General features: G+C 33.4%; 1 protein-coding gene across 9 annotated transcripts in view; it reads left to right on the top strand.

Moving 5' to 3' along the window:
- LOC100749002 (potassium/sodium hyperpolarization-activated cyclic nucleotide-gated channel 3) overlaps window positions 1-17,044 on the top strand; it is a 213,576-nt gene that overhangs the window by 152,240 nt on the left and 44,292 nt on the right. The window lies entirely within an intron of this gene.

Below are 17,044 nucleotides of genomic sequence, written 5' to 3'. Positions count from 1 at the left end.
TCGAGTGTCCTATCCTCTAAGAACGTTTGCAACGTGTCTGGCTAATGAGCACGACGAGATACATTTGATCGTCCGCTGCGCGCTATAACGACTCAATTAATTATTCTCAAGTAGCGTTGATCGTCGGTCCTGCGTATTGAAGCTGGTTCCAGGGGCATACGATGCACATACTTTAACTCTTATTGCCCTTCCACGCCATAATTTTACTGTATAACGTTGCAATTCCTAATAATATATTACGTTTTCCTTACTCTTTGTGCGACTAAATAGATTTTACGTTGAAAGATATTGTTACATTTCCAATTGTTCTGAAAGTGTTTACTTCGTATTAAAAAAAAGTCTTACCAAAAGTCTGGTATTCTGTTTTCTTGTTAAGTTACAATTTTATAGGTTTCTTAGTGATTTTAAGAGAAGATTTCGTAAAGTTTTCAACTCTTACGTTGACCACAGTTTATCGAAAGCCTCTCATCTCTTTTACCACTATCTGCTCCTCTAAGAGAACTTTCCTCCGATATCAGAACTTGTGTATCTGGGACGTATTACGCTTTCCTCCATACAGTACCTTCATCTACTCCTTATCGAACCTTCAGCCAAGTTTTTACCTTGATAATCTTCCAGATTAAATATCCTTGCCTTCTAACTCTTACTACCTTCTTCAAAATCACTATTACAATCTCTCCATTTTAATCGAATTCTTATCCAAAAGTATACTCTATCTGTCAAACAAATTCGTTTCTTAAAACTATCTCAGAGGAGTCTTTTAAAAATTTGTAAAAAAGACTAACCAATAGGGCTTAAACAATTTAATGTTTTTGAAATATTCAAAAAGGTGGGTGTAATTTTAATTCCAAAATCAAATAGAAAGAGAGCCTCGAATAGAAAGATTGATCAATGAAGTATTTTTAACCTCGAACCTATCATACTGTAAAACATAAAAAATACAACTTATCATGTTTTTCACTGTTCTTCAATTTAATGTTATCTTTTCAAGAATCCTCTTTAGCAAATCTTTAATGTCGTAAAAATTTCCACTTTTTAAGAGGAATTTCCTCTCTATATTTCAACTGCCGTAAACTTGTTTATTTTAATTCGTCTCTTCGTGTATTATTTCAGCTCAAACTGTCTGCTTTTGTGGGAAGATTCTCCATTCCCAAAGCTATAAAATTCCTCTCTCTTCAAGCTAAAATTTTCTCATCTACAAATCCCGAGATTCCTCTTATTTCAAGATCGTCAAATTTCCAAAATCGCAAATGCCTCTTTTTCTAGCAGAATCCTCTTGAACGAAATTCAAAACTCAAGAATATCCTTTCCAGCAAATTTCCAAAGCTTTTGTTTTTCAAATAAAACCTTTAGAAGAAAATCCAATCTCAGGATCTTCGAAGAAAATAATTTGCATATTATTTTGTCTAGGTGTAAGAAGAATATGCAACTCAATTCTCTTGAAAACCAGACTTCAAACGAAAAACAAGCGTTGTACTACATTTTCGACTTACATATGAGCATGTAGAATGACCCGCTGCCAATTTTTCACTCCTATCTAACCGAGAATTAGATACTTGAGTAAGTTTTCAAGCTCCATTTCTTCGAGAATGAAACGCAATTCATGATTTTCCTCTTATTTCGTATCACAGAATGTCCCTCGCGCCTCTTGTATCACGACATTTTAGATCCACCATGTATACGTAGAAATCCAACATTTTCTGCACAATTTTATCCGCACTCTGCTCGCAGCAACGTCAACAACATCCATGTTAAGTTCTGATTACAGTGGCTGTGTATTCGGCCGAATCCAATAATCAAGTACTTACTCGTATATACATTTTTATCAGTGCAATCATCAGAAGATTAATTGATCAGAAGATAAATTCGTCGAAATAAGCATTCGCTATAATAATTATTGCCTAAAGCAAATACAGAAACCATACGATGTTCGGTCTATTGACTTCTCGATAAGGAAACATCTGGACAGATCACGCGGTTAAACGGGCCGAAGCAATCGCGGCGGCGTGATCGACGCTCGGACACAGGATAGAGCGACAGAGGAACGATGATAGAGTAACGACGATAGAGCAACAGAGATGGGATAGAGTGATAGATCGGTCGGTCAGCTTGAAATTTGCATCGCGCTATAAAACTGCACGCACGCGGCCGTGCTTCTGGTTATGTCAGCATCCTCTGCCAGACAATGGACGACCCCGCGGTATTGTTCGGCACGCCTGTGTACACTGGCTGAGTGTATGGCTACTATTTCATGGTGATTCTTACTAATCGATGTAATCGCGTGTACGTGTATGCACCACGGACGCATCCACGTGCAGCTAACGTACACTACCGTCCATAAGTTTCGAATCGACGCTTTCGGAATTTTATGTTTTACGATTTACGTGTGTATATTACGAAACGTATATTCATTCCATATCTTTTTTCACGGTTTTATATCTTTGTCTAACGACGAATGGGATTTCTGAAAGATTCTCTTATTTTAGGGGTTACAATCTGGAACATGTAAAAAACGAGAAGGGTTAGTTTACGAAGGAAAAATTTATGTGTTGCTTGATTATAGTGATAAATATACTTTTATAGCTCACTATACTGATGGTTATAAGTACATATTACGATAGCTACCCGTTATATGTTTATTGAAAAACCCGAACTACCTTATTTCGTATTTTATATTATAAGATAAATTTGGTGCGATCCAACTAAATCATAACTTTTGCTAATATTGTAGAGGAACTTGTAATATGTGGATTTTAAAATATGTTCTCTTGCTAAATAGCAGCTATAGCACGATAATCTGGCTCATAATGATATGTGCACAGACGTTTAAATTAAACATTCGTGGAAAGAATTGTTGGTAGCTTATTAGAGCCATTCTCTCTACAGATCTTGTTTGGTTTACTTTCTGTGCCTGACTACCAACTCGGTTGTTACGCGTTCCCTTTGTGCTTTTAGAAATCCTAGCGTCCGAATAATTAACGAGTATATTTGACCATTTTTACTTCACGAGAAACAACAATACTTTACGATGGGGGAATTTTTTAAAGGAACTTTTTCTGCTGTACTCGTAAAAAAATTATTTAAAAATATTTTATAAGTTCAAAGCGTAAAAATTTAAATATTTTAAGTATCTTTTAAAAAATGTTGGGAACATAAAAATTAGACGCGGATCAGTTGGATATATTCAAGCAAGTTTCTATACCCGTAAAATATTATCCAGAACGAAGAAATAAAATTAAAATTATAAAATTGAAGATAGCGACTATTTAAAATATTCCATTTAAGAAATCTATCGAAGATGATTTGATCACGCCATTTCGTTTGATCTACTACGAGTTCGTTTCAGAATACATATTTACAAGGTTCGTGTAATGAATGTTTGCAGTAAAATTTATGGATGTTTCGAGAAAAGGAATTTCCATTCAAATCCCGTTAAGAAATTTGTTTCGACTCGCCTCTTTTTATTTGCTTTCCCAGGCTGTTGTTTCGACTGCTGTTTGGGAATCCAGAAACGTTCGTTTCACGGATGTGTCGCGAGAGGCTGTAAAAATACAAGGCGAAATATTTTGTTAAAATGTTTGTCGGCATGAGTCGAGCCCGTGTTCTGAACTTTTACGGTCACTTCTTTTTTTAGTCATGGAAAAGCGGCGACCGCTGTTTATTTTTAAACAGATTTCCCCAGATCTCAATTTTACTGACACAGACGAAACTACAAATTTGAACGATCGAGAAAATAAAGATTCTTGAAAGTATGTAACTATTCGTTTATAAAGAAAATAATTTGTTTATGACATTAAGTTTTGTCACTTATTGTGGTTATTTATGAAATATTTACATAAATATAGAGTTAGTATGAAACCTTAATTAAACGAATTAATCATGGTACACGTTGTTTGGATAATCTTGTTTTCACATGACAGAACATCATTTACATTATCGATCATAAATATTAGCATACCCAACGATATTTAACATAAATTCAACGTATCTACGTTTAAACTTCGCGTAAACGTACAGAAATCTGCCTATCTAGGGTCTAACATAATATTGAAATCGAATAAAAAGGTAGATTTTTTTTAAAGAGCATGTGCCTCTTTTATGGCAAACGCTTTTAAATGAGAAAAAAGAACTTACGTGTTTAATTAGTGTACTCCATAAATTATTTTTGTTTCGAATAAATTATCTGAAACACAGATAGGTTGAATCATTAAACGTGCACCTGGAAACGCAGAAACACCTGTGACGGATCAATTATCCTTATACAAACTGTATCAAGGGAACCAGTGGTTTGGTAACACGTTTTCACATCATTGAGCTATGATGCACGCAAACACATAATTTAAGAATATGTCTAACAAGTGGCAGCGTTGGAAGAAATATTTGTAGAATGAAGTAAATTATTTTTCACGCGCCTTAACCTCGCGTTTAAACACGTGTTACTTCTGCTAAATACGCGAGTGAATATTTCTGTTCTTGTTTGTTATGAAACTACCGTGTATTGGTTTACCGAGTTTCAATTTCCATTTTTAAACGGGCGTTCTATTTTATAAAAGATAAATTCAAGGCGATTCACGTTTTAAGAATTACACATTTTTTCTGCTTGTAGTATTCTACCGTTTTATTATTATTTTAATTACTACGTCTAATATTTCAATATCGATGTGTATATTTACTACATTATAGCGATCTTACATTTATTTCTTTGATTCTACGTATAAATTTACTAGGTACCATTTTACATTAAACGCATGTAGTGATAAATTTCTTGTCCTTAGTGCAGTAATTATTTTAATATATTATAATAATTCAAATTTACTATTTTAATAAATGCTTTCAAATTTCAGATATCCTTCATTTTCTTTTAAATTGTTAACTTATGGAGTTTAAAAATTCTCATACAATAAATATGTATCATTTACTTCCATTTCCCCTCTTTACTATATTTATTCTATAATTTTTCTAAATTACAAATTTGAATATCGTCAGAAATCTGGAACTTATTTTTCCAACGTATAACATTCGCCATGTTTAATCGTTGTCTACTTGACCAGTTTCCGTATCTATGAAAGATCAAAAATGCTCTAACGATATCATTCGTGTACCATTCGTCAAAGATGCCACGAACGAAAATCCAGGCCACTTAATTCTTCATCGATGCGACTAAAATTCAGCATAGTGTATGAAGTGTCGAGGAACTCGAGACGAACGCGTCGAGCACCGTGAAATATCGAGGAACCAGTTCGGGTTAATCTCGAAGACGTTGATTAATTCCTGCAGACTCCTCGCAGGTAAATTCAGCGTTGAAATAGAGAGGCGGCTTCTCTGTATTGTACGGTACGAGTTATTTTCGAAAATGTTCTCAGGGAGTTTAGTCTTGAATATGATTAACGAAATGAAACGAGTAACAAATGATCGTGCTAAAATGAATTAAATTTCTATTTTACTGCCTTTACGTTATAAAATTTTGCATAGTAAAGCCTATTACGCATATTAAAAGCTATCATAATTTGTATTGTAATCTATTGCTACAACTCCCTTATTAATCGCGAACAATGTTGCTTAAACAAACTAATCAATCACATCGAACAAGCTACTACATTGGTGCTTGTCAAACATCGTATTATACAACAAAACTTTCATTGCTCGTAGCTTCTCCAAAATATTGGATATTTAATCCAAATAATTTTCATATAATTCAACATACTTTTTCGAAGACTATTTCGTTACGTCATTCCAGACTTGTAAGAATTATCAACAATGTTTGATTCGAAAGGTCTTAGAACGAAGCCGTTATGATCTCTTCATTTATAAGTTTTTTTGAAATAATTTACCCATTAAAAAATTTCTCAGATAGAATAGGAAACGTCTCTAATCTTCCCTAAGTTCTCGTTTTACATTTCCAGAAATCTTCAATCTTTTTCAAATTAAAGTTCGTTTAAAAAACCATATCGAAATGAAATTTCATAGTTGTGTTATAAATCTTCTTAACATCGAATGCACCGATTTATATCAAATTTCTTCTTCCTTAATATAACCGATGATTAACGACGGAACAAAATAGCAAATAAAGTAATTAAAAACTTATGAGTCGTTCAAGTATCATTTCATCATCGTACTATTGTAGATTATCTTACAGCATCATTCTGTAAAAGCTAGTAAAATGTGAAATAAAGAAAATCTAGTGAAAAGGGAAGAAACTGAGATTTTCATAAATTACGTAAGGGAAACAAAACAGGACAGTTGTCATCTGCAATCAGTCATGTCCCATCGGTCAAATTCTCAATCCTTGGTTGTACAATAGGACCTGAAGAATTGGTCAATTAGACGACAGGAGGATTCTGTACATACCAATCGCTGTTGGGTGGATTAGCTGATAACTCTGAATACATTGACTACTGGCCTCTAATGACCGGTCTCGTTCAATAGGTCTGAATACGACTTGAAAGTGTGAGTTTTCCTCGCTTGATCAGGTGTAGCATAATAGATGAATCGGTCACTGGCGTAATGAATGGTTCGAAAAATGACGATAGAATGGTAAAAATTATGTGGAAACAAATGGATTACAATGGAAAGGATACAATGGAATGGAATTGAAATTAGAATAGAAAATAAACGGGAAGAAGATTCAGTCGCTTCTACTCAACCATGATTGGGGTTAGGTTAGGTAGGTCACAAATCCTTTGTGTGAGATTTTAAAGCGCTCTGAAAGTAGGTACTTCACCTTTCAAAGTAAATATTCTGTCTCTATTGAAATGCATCCTCCGTTGTTACATTAGAAAATTCCCAAAATTCCCCAAAATTCTCAAAGTTATTAAACGTTATGAGTTTGAGATTTCTCAAATTAGACCTATTCGTGTGATGTGTTGATTTAATACAGCTTCCCTAGATTAGAAAATCCCCAAATCATTTTGGACTAGAAATTTTCCACATTTCTCTAGATCAGAAAAGTCCCCGATTATCTTAGGTTAAAAGATTCCTAAATTCCACAAATTCTAGAAATTGGAAAATTACGCTTGGAGATATCGTTTAGCGCACTTTTTCCTCTGTAAAATCCAAGATAGCAAAATATAAAAAAGAATATGCGTTAAACATCTGATGAAAATCTCGAATCTTATTGTTGGTGAAAAATGGAGTATATAAATAATTATATACAGATATAATCTATCTGTCCGATTATTTTGTATAATGAAATAATAGGTAAATGTACTGAGTTCTTATAATGCATATAAAATATAGGAGAAAAAGAAGTCAGTTCTGTCCAAATGTGTGAGATTGATTTTACGAGCTAGAGTAAATAGAAAAGGATGCAGTTGCCGAAGTAGATGAAGAACAAGGATTGAGTGAAACGAATGGTGGTACTCGCTTGGGATTGATATTTGAACAAGAGATATATCCGATTAAATTGCAGCTGTTTCTCGAATTGATTGTCATAGAATTTTTAGTGCTTTAAGAGAATATAATTTTATGATCTGCGAGATATTTAATCTTTTGACGTATCTACTCCTCGAACACTTTATTAACGATGGAGAGGAAACATGAAACAGATCAAGAAATAGTGCGTGGTTTAAAGTTTCTCTGTAGGAAATGCGTCGGAACATATTGCTTTTATAATATTTCATAGGAGAGCGAAATACCCTAGCAATTTATTGCTCGCTATTGGGAGATTTCAAGTGAGTATATCTCATCGCAATTCCATTAACCTCTTTTGTTCCCGATTCATGAGACTGAAACATCTGTTTCATTGACTGCAATAATTTACTCGTCACGTATATCGCATAGTGAACAAAAAAGCAAATATCGAACGCAGATGTTATCTATTCAATTTGTTACATTAGGGAAAAAGCGGAATTCCCTAGGAACTAAACTAGAGGATTTAGAATTGAGCTATTACTTGATCTGTGAAATTAATTGATGTTTCCAAATAATGATGTTTCCAAATAATGCATTTAAATAAAATTCATTGTTTGCAATAATTACAATTCCAATACAAATTCAGTAAAGTTACTCTCGAAAAGTTTCCATATTTCAAAACATTTTCCTATAAATCATTGTATATTCTCCAAATCCTTTATACTTCGAAGTTAATCAAAATTGTTTCGGATTAAAAATCCTTAAATTCTAAAAAGGTATTCTGACCAGTGATTCTTCTTGGTCTCTGAATTTGAAAGCTTGAAAACTTCCCTAAATCATTAAAAGCGAATGAAATCATCTAAACTGAAATATCTCAGAATTACAGAAATTTCTCGAAATTATTAAATTACACTAACACTTTAAAATTTCCGTAAATTTCTTCAGAGATAAGGTTACTATCGATATTTTGCGAAGAAAACATGTCGAAGGAGATTGATCACACCATCAACTGTAATAACGAAGGTCCAAAATAAAACTGTACACGACATAATCGCGATAGAAATAATTCTTGGTATAGGCAATTATTTTTCATTTCTATCATGTGATCGATGCATACGGTACGAGCAGCAACAGCGATCGCTTATGTATATTTTAAGAAAGCGCGATTCGAGCCGGAATTTCGTGCGATCCGTGGCTGCTGCTGTATTATGCATTCTCAATCAACGGAGTGGAACGTTTGTCTGTTCTACGAAATGGCGTGCAACAATCCCGATACGAGGAACTCGCTATAAAAATGGCAAATGCTAATGTTATTCCCAGGAAGAAGACGAACATCTTCCAGCTGTTTGAGATTTCAGTAAACGAAAGTTTAAATTTGCATCTCGAATGTGCTCGAAAATCGCCTCGTAATTATTTATGCTTAAGAATAGTAAAATTAAAGTAAATGGCAGTAAAAAGACATAGTAATTTTTGTTTAATACCATTTACAATAATTCATGTTATAATACTAATTTTTATTTAATGCTACCTAATTCATATGCAAGATGAAAAGAAGCTTGCTACAAATGATCATTCTATTATTATCCGTCGAGGATGATTTTTTAAATACATATTTACATTAAAACGATTTATAATGTACATCTAAATGTATTAACACATAGTTGATTATAATTAAAGTAATATAATGGAAACAAATATACATGTGTAAGTATAGATTGTCCGAGAAGTTTCTTTCGTTTTATAAGGAAATAATAGACGCACAATGTTTTTTGTTTTGTATTAGTGTATTGAATTATGCACGAACGTAATAATAGAAATATGACGAAATAGATCATACCTAATTTGATAAAATAATACAAAACAGAAATTGTTGCTCATCTACTATCACCTTACGAAACGAAAGAAACTTTTTGGATAACCTAATATATACATGCTATATATCAAGAATGTATTTCAAATGTATCTCATACTCTTTGCAAGCTGCTCGCGAACTATAAAACTCGACATTATATATTTCAGCATATTTTCACAAAATATTGCAAGACTCGGCAATATAGTTAGTATGTAATTAGTATATTAATAATAATATAATATTACTATTACCGTTATTGAAATATCAGTTAATGAATCGAGTTACAAACACTCGATCTCATGGGCGTAAAATTTTCTGCTCGCAATAAAACATTCGAGAAACTGTTTCGGTTTCAATGCATATAGACTGACGTGTGCATAATATTCTTCAATTGCCTATCAGATCGCAAAGTTTCATAGAAATCTATGCACAATGTTGGATCGCTAGTTACACTTCAACTACGAACAACGCGTTTCAACGAGATGAAAATCGATTTTAGTCGGTCGAGCAACGGTCCTTTGTCATAACTCGCTTCGAAGAAGGTACCCAAGGAACCATGGTACTGTTTGTTCTCGTTCATACGGCCATGAAATGTGCAATAATTCATGAATACACCGCATGTCTCGATACATGGATTCTGCTTAAGATCGAACTTTGTTCCCTTGAAACTATTCTAAACTAGCGTTGAAGGTACTTACAACTATTGATAACACTACGGCTAAATATTGATAACATCGATAAATCGATATACGGTAGATTCCCTATTTAAGTGGCCTCTGTGAGATCAGATATTTAGGCAAATAAATGCATTGTTTGTTCTTCTGCATTGTTCGTATGTTTAAGTTTTGTCGAAATATTTTTCGATATTTTTAATATTTACTATGATCATAATATTTGTTGTAATTGTCAAAACAATGGAAGTTACTTCTATTATGTCGTCCGAAAAGTTTCTTTCGTTTTATAAGGAAATAATGGATGCACAACATTTTTCGTTTTATATTATTTTATCGAATTACGTATGATCCATTTTGTTCTATCACAATAAAGATCATAACGTTCGACAGATTAGGTTTCATGTTTGTATAAAGATGCATCGCTGTAAAACCTAATATCGGACAACCTAATATTATATATCTCATAAAATTTATCACGTCGCATAAATTATCATAAAATACATTACATAAAATTCAAGTCTAATCCAAAAGTTACGATCGTCCACGACCAAAGGGCGGGAATTACGAGTCGGTATAAAAGTAATATAAATACTGTTAATAAGAGGAATGGTAGATGTTAGTTGAATTCAGGTAAATTAGTCTTCGAGAAACTATTAATCAGACTTGTGTTCTAACAAGCATGATACAAAATAGTTGAGGCAAGGGTTGCGAATTCTCATCCTGAATTATTACCCCATTAATCCTTATTTGCATCACTGCATTAAACGAGAACAATCTATCAGCATCTAACTTTAAGTAACATTCGAAGAATTCTGAGCCATTGTACGATCACTTGTTACAAGCTTTATGACATTACATCGCTAAAAAGTTTCTAAGTATTCATGGAAGTCCATTGATTGCCAACTTCTAAGAATACTTTAAATGCTCCGAGTTTTCATACAATCGACTTGTAGTAGAAATTTTCAAATTCTGATACCATGCAATTTATCAAGTTTGAAATTTGAAAGAGTTTGCGTCTTCTTACGATTAAAGAAGCAACCCTTTTCAATGTGTAAAGATCAGGAACAAGGATCGCTTAATTACGATCACTTAATTGTACAAACAAATTTAGATGAACCTGATTTTAATAAAAAATTATCATTCAAAACTAATTATACATAATACACTTTATCTAAAGAAACGACGTTTATTATACAATAACCTAAGAATTATTAACAAAAGTTTGCATGAAAAGCGTAGAAAAATTCTATTCTTTGCAGCCTTTGTATTTTCCGTATTCGAATAATATAGCAACTGAGGAATAAAACTAGGTATTTAATATCTCCAGCTTCCGAGAACGATAGGTCCAGTTCCAACGAAAATGTTGGCAGGAGACAAGCTCGAAAACGCTCTAAATTGTCTGGAATTCGCGGAGCTGGCCACGCGGCGTGCTCGTTAAAACAGATTCTCGTGTAAAAAGTCGCGCATAAATCTCGACTCTTAGGGATATGGTTATCGCCAAGGCGTAATCTCTCGACGCTTTTAGGTCAGTGTCTAGTGGTACGTACAGGGTGTTAGAAAAAGAGACTCGAAGAAGGCTGTTTAACGCGAATTCCAACACACAGTTTCATCGATGAATATATTTAAACGTATGTGAAACTAGTGGATCGATAGCTCTCTATTAAATTTAAAATATCAGATATTTTAAATAGTGATAAGAGTAAAACGAACCCTTTCAGAATCGAATATTTTTGAATTATGAGAAAGATATCCTTTTTTATGAATTATTTATGAGTTGGTAGTGATGACACAACTCTATATATATATATACGCTCGTGTAAATTTTCCATGAATGCATAGACATCTGTAAACTGGTTATAATCACATAATCTGACAGACTACACTTCTAATAGCAAAAATATTGACATCTCTACTTAGGGGTAAATACCTTCATGTTGGTAGATTTTTAAACGAAGAAACTGTAATGCAATATCGATTCGCTGTTTTCTTCGTGATCGAACATCTTCGTAATTAACCTTTCTTCAAACATTTGAAGAGGAGTCTGAAAGTATCGGGATTGAAATTGAATTGGAAAACGCGTGGGCTGTAGTAACTTTCCGGTTCGATCGTATCGTTTTCACCCCGCCTCACCCCGCTCTTTTTATTTATGGCGGTCAAATGGCAGTTTAATTTTAGGTTGGATAAATATTTAAAGAGTCTTCAAAACGATTCTTTAGTTTCATTCTGATTCAAACAATTTTATTCATTCGTTTGTATCGATCTGATAATGAATGAAATAGTAGCAAATGAATGGAGAACATTCTGTGGATCATCCTACACGTTCACCGTCTAGAAATATTGCAAAAGATTCTCTGGAATGTCGAACTGTTCACTTTCCTCGAAAGTTTATTTGAAGTGGTTTTATGAAAGTTCCCAGAAAAAATTTCGAGAGTTCTAAATTTCGATTTATTGTTTAAAAAGGAATTGCATATTTTAAATACATTTATCAAAATACACCAATGGCTATAAAATATTCATTGAATTATTTAAAATAATCAAAATTAGATATTAAATATTTGCAAAATCATGTTTATTATATTATAATATATCCTAGAAGTTTCAAGTTAAATAAACTAAATTCTGCTAAAATAATATCATTTTCTACAAAATAATAGACACTGGATGAAAATAACAAGAATTTTATATTAAAGAATTACTGAAATTTTATTAAAAATACACAAATCTCTGGCAAATTTAAACAACAGCATGTAGACACGGATGAACAAAACTCCTACGCGAATTTTTACAAACGCATCGAAACAAAAATTCTTCGGACTCTAATTGCCATCGGAAATTTAAAAGTCCGCGAATATCATAGAATACACATTCCATATAGGACGCAAAAAAATAAGATACCGGAAATATAGTACTCGTCATAAAATAATAATACTTAGCGACTGGGATAAATCTCTGCTCAAGCTTCACTTCTTTAATTCTAATTGTTACGTTGAATTTTCACAAACATTCGCATATCTCCGATTAGAGTGCTAAGACTCTTTGTCTGAATATATTGTTTAAAACATTGTTTAAAACTAGTCGAAAAAATGAATATATTTGTAATAAAATTCCGCCAATTCTATCGTGCAAAATTATTTGAATATACTATTCTTACTTATTAATAATCGCTTTTTTCATTTTCACTTTCATTTCATTTTTCATTTTCAATTCACAAAAGCTTTTAACACCGACGCTAAAAACGTTCAATACTTTCATTTAAATCTAAACTACCCTCTGACATAATAAACACGAAGCATCTCTATAAGAAGCTTGCTGGTTTCGCTCTATCAAAGACACAAAGCCTCGAAAGAGAAGAAATTTCACAGAAACGTGGAGACAGGTCTCGAAATGAGGGTGGAAGAAAGGAATAAACAACCACTCGGTTTTCCACCGAAAGTGTCAAGGCGGAAGGTCGCGTTCATCGGTGCGTGCTGACGAAGAAAACTGCCCTCCTCTTCGATGGTGGTTTTCGAGCCAAGCTTGTAGCAGCTTCGTGCGAGCTACGAGCACATTTATTGCCCCAATGCGATGTAGCTACGTTATTACTCGGCGAAGTGGGCCAATGTTGCCTGGCTGGCCTGGAATCGAACTGATTAAAGCAGACCTTTCAGAAATTGCGCTTTCACCACCCTTCTTTCCCTCTTTTTGTTTCTATCTTGTAGCGAAGCTTCCTTGCTTCCTCGGGCAATCGTTTGAGTTTCACTTCGCAAAGGGTTGAGTATTTATTTCTTTTTTTTTTTTTTATGGTAGAAGTAGAACATGCAGGTTTAAATCGTTCGAATTGGAGAGGTGTCGGTCGACAAGGAACTAATTTTAGATTTTGAAGTGCACAAAAATTGTAACTCAAAAGTGTGAAGATGATAATAGTTGTAGATTATAATATATGCTGTGATTTACGGAAAGCTTTCTTGACTCTTCAGGAAATGATTTCGGTTTCATTTCGCAAACGATAGAATTTTCTTTTATTGATTCTTCGATTTGAAGAAATAGCGATTAATGAGGAACGAATTTTGGATTCTTTAAAACGTGTAGAAATTATAATGCAAAAGTGCGAAGTTTAATCAGATGAATAACCATAGATTATAACACAACCGTTCATAATTATTTGAACGATTTCAAAGTTGTAACCAATGATGATACAATTAAAACAGTATTCATTGGCCGGCAAGAAATTATTGTGCGTGAATTGTATAATCAAGCGTCATCAACGGTCGTTAGTCATGTGTATAATTACTTAATCTACCCTAATTATCTCGTTTTCTCGTCAGTCACTTGCAATTAAAGAAACCACGCGCTATTTCGAATCAGAAAATATTTTTACTTCCGCCAAATCTGAATACGGGAAACTTGAGATAAAATTAATTAAACGCAAATTTAACGAAAAGCTAGGCGGAACAATAATTAATCGCATTTTCTAAATTGATTATTGCGTTTTAATTACAATTACAATTTTCCTTGCACCGAAAATCTACAACAAACAGCTGCAACAATATTTCCGCCGTCTCGAAAGCTGCCACTTCGTTTAAACCCCTAGACCCCTAGACTACTTAAGCGCTGAAAAGGTGAAGTTGAAAGTAAGTCGAAACAAAAGCAGCCGAGGTCTGTTAATTAAACTTTCGCCCTTGGAGAACGTTCTCTCAGCTCGCGTTTTCCGTGTCTTCGAGAAAAAGCAATGCTCTTGGCGCATAGACAAGACTGAATCTTTTACTGGGATAACGGCGAATCATCATTTTCCTTATTCAACCAGGGCCGTTTTAATGATTTCACGAGTGCTTCCAGGTCAACCGAGAACGAAAAGCGTATCTGGTGCGTGATATTTTCGTGCGTACACACGCGAAACAATTATACGAGGTGCTTATTTACCAAATTGGTTAAGTCCACAACACGGAAAGTAAAGAAAATTGATGAAATTATATAAGAGAAGCATCGATCAAACGCATTGGCACTAAGATTTCGAAAATTTCTAAAAATATAGTTAACCACTTTGTTCTGTGAACGGCTCAAATATCGCGTCATCGGGCGTGGATTTTGTTAACGATTTTTTCTTCAAAAGGAACGAGATCAACTGCTTTTAGTTGACATTTTTTACTTTCCAATATAATATTCTCTTATTTATACTTGTCTATTCTCTAGACACAAAATTATTTAAACGGAAGGGTCTTTTTAAATAAAAAAATATAGCCCTTTTTTAAATGAAAAATATTTTTCAGAGCATTGATACAATCGTAGAAAATATAATAGATGTTACACAATTGACTAAATGAAATACAGTTGATTCTTTTTCACATCCACAAAATTATCATTGCTGGAAAGCCGATCTAATATATATTTGCTACTTCGTTTAAAGTTTTCCATAAATCGCAGGTGGTAAAAATGTATGTAAATTCTGGCTGTCGAAACACAAGCTATAAAGAAGCAACTTTCGTAAGAAGTATTTTCATGAAATTTTAATTACGTCAGAGAATATTTCAAATTCTAAAGTTAAACGAAACACTCCGCATATTTGAAGTGCAGTAATAAAATGCAAGAGCCTCGATCAATATTTGCGAGGAAAGGTCATTGTTGGCGGAATTTTCGCGCGTTTCTTGCGGTTTTACGACCGATATTCCTTCTTTCTCTCCCTTTTAGCAGCTCGTTAGCCGAGAAACGGTACGAAAAGAATCCGGGTAACGTAAATTCGTCGTAAGGCGCAGCATTCCACCGTAAACAGAATGAAAATAAAATTTCTGGTCGACGTTTGCGAGCAGAGCACGTGGTAGATGCGCTTAAAATGTTGGCTTAGGTCTTGGTAATTGAGTAAAGTTGGCCCGGAAAGACAATAAATGGAATGACCGGTTTGAAGAAGGCCGCAGCCTTTTGAGATAAGTAGGTTACACGTTGGGCCTGGATTACAAAATTCTAATGCAAAATTCAGGGAAGGCTATGACTGATCCTGAGAATGAAAGGAAAAGAACTGGCTAATTTAGTGAGACAGGAAGCTGAGAGCTCTTGAATGGCACGAGACAGGAAAACGTTTCGTTTTAATCATCCTGTGGGTGTTTTCTTTCCGTTTTTTAATTAATGCGATTGAATCACATGAAATTTGTTGTATTTTTCAAAGGCACAGATATTTTATATTAAAAAGTCTATATACATCGAATTATAAAAACACTATTAAATGATTTCACAAACGCTTAAACATTATTAAACGTTGTTTTATTCACTTTTATATATATATTGACACGTGTTCTATTGTATTGTTGTAAACTTCTGCTATTTCTAGTAGCAAGGGAAATGATTTTGATGTACGATTTAAGCGAAACACCCTATACACAAAAGTATAGAAATATACATGTTTCAGTGTTAAGTATAAAAATATGTACCGAAGGACGTATATTTCTATTTCGAGAAATAAACTTTATCTTTACAAGGTATCAACACGATCTGCTAGCATGTTCTCTAGTATCCAACTACTTTCATCTGAAACACGTTTTCGCAACTTTCACATTTGTTGAGATATTTGCTTTGAGTTAGACTTCGATTTTTTAGACTCGTCGAAAGTATGCATTTATGATATTGGAATGTTAATTTTAAGGCTCGTTCCACTTGCCAAAGTAATTTGCAAAGTCAATAACGTCAATGGTATACGATATAATAAAAAATGTAAAAACATATTGCAAAATACAGTTTCAAAAGTATTTAAAAGAAAAATAAAGAAAGTACGAAGGATACTGGAAAAAAGTTTCTTAGGACCTTGTACAGTGACTTTAGCATTCTTCCTATTTTCTAAAGTAAAATTCCTTTTAAAATGTAAATGTCCTTGTGATACAGAAATTCAGGTATACAACTATTGCAAAAAGAGTATTAAAAATGCTAATTAAGAGTGTTAATGTATACGTAAAATGCCTAAAATATTGGTTATGAATGATATCGATATAAGAAATTTATGTTTCATCTCATTTTCGTGAATCGAACAATATTCATTGCTAGACTACGTTGTGTCTGGCCATTACGGAATATTCTACTTAAGACGATTATTCTACTGTAATTCTACTGTTCGTTGAACTGTTGTTCGCATATACGTTAAGAGTTGTTGCTGAAAATTATTGACAATAACGACTCATAATATTCAGATTTATATGATTCGGCGTTT

This window comes from Bombus impatiens, unplaced genomic scaffold (genome assembly GCF_000188095.3).
Source record: "Bombus impatiens unplaced genomic scaffold, BIMP_2.2 scf_0406, whole genome shotgun sequence".
NCBI classification, from domain to species: domain Eukaryota; kingdom Metazoa; phylum Arthropoda; class Insecta; order Hymenoptera; family Apidae; genus Bombus; species Bombus impatiens.
The sequence above is the reverse complement of the archived record's forward strand: the minus strand, read 5'-3'. Positions and strand labels throughout refer to the sequence as shown.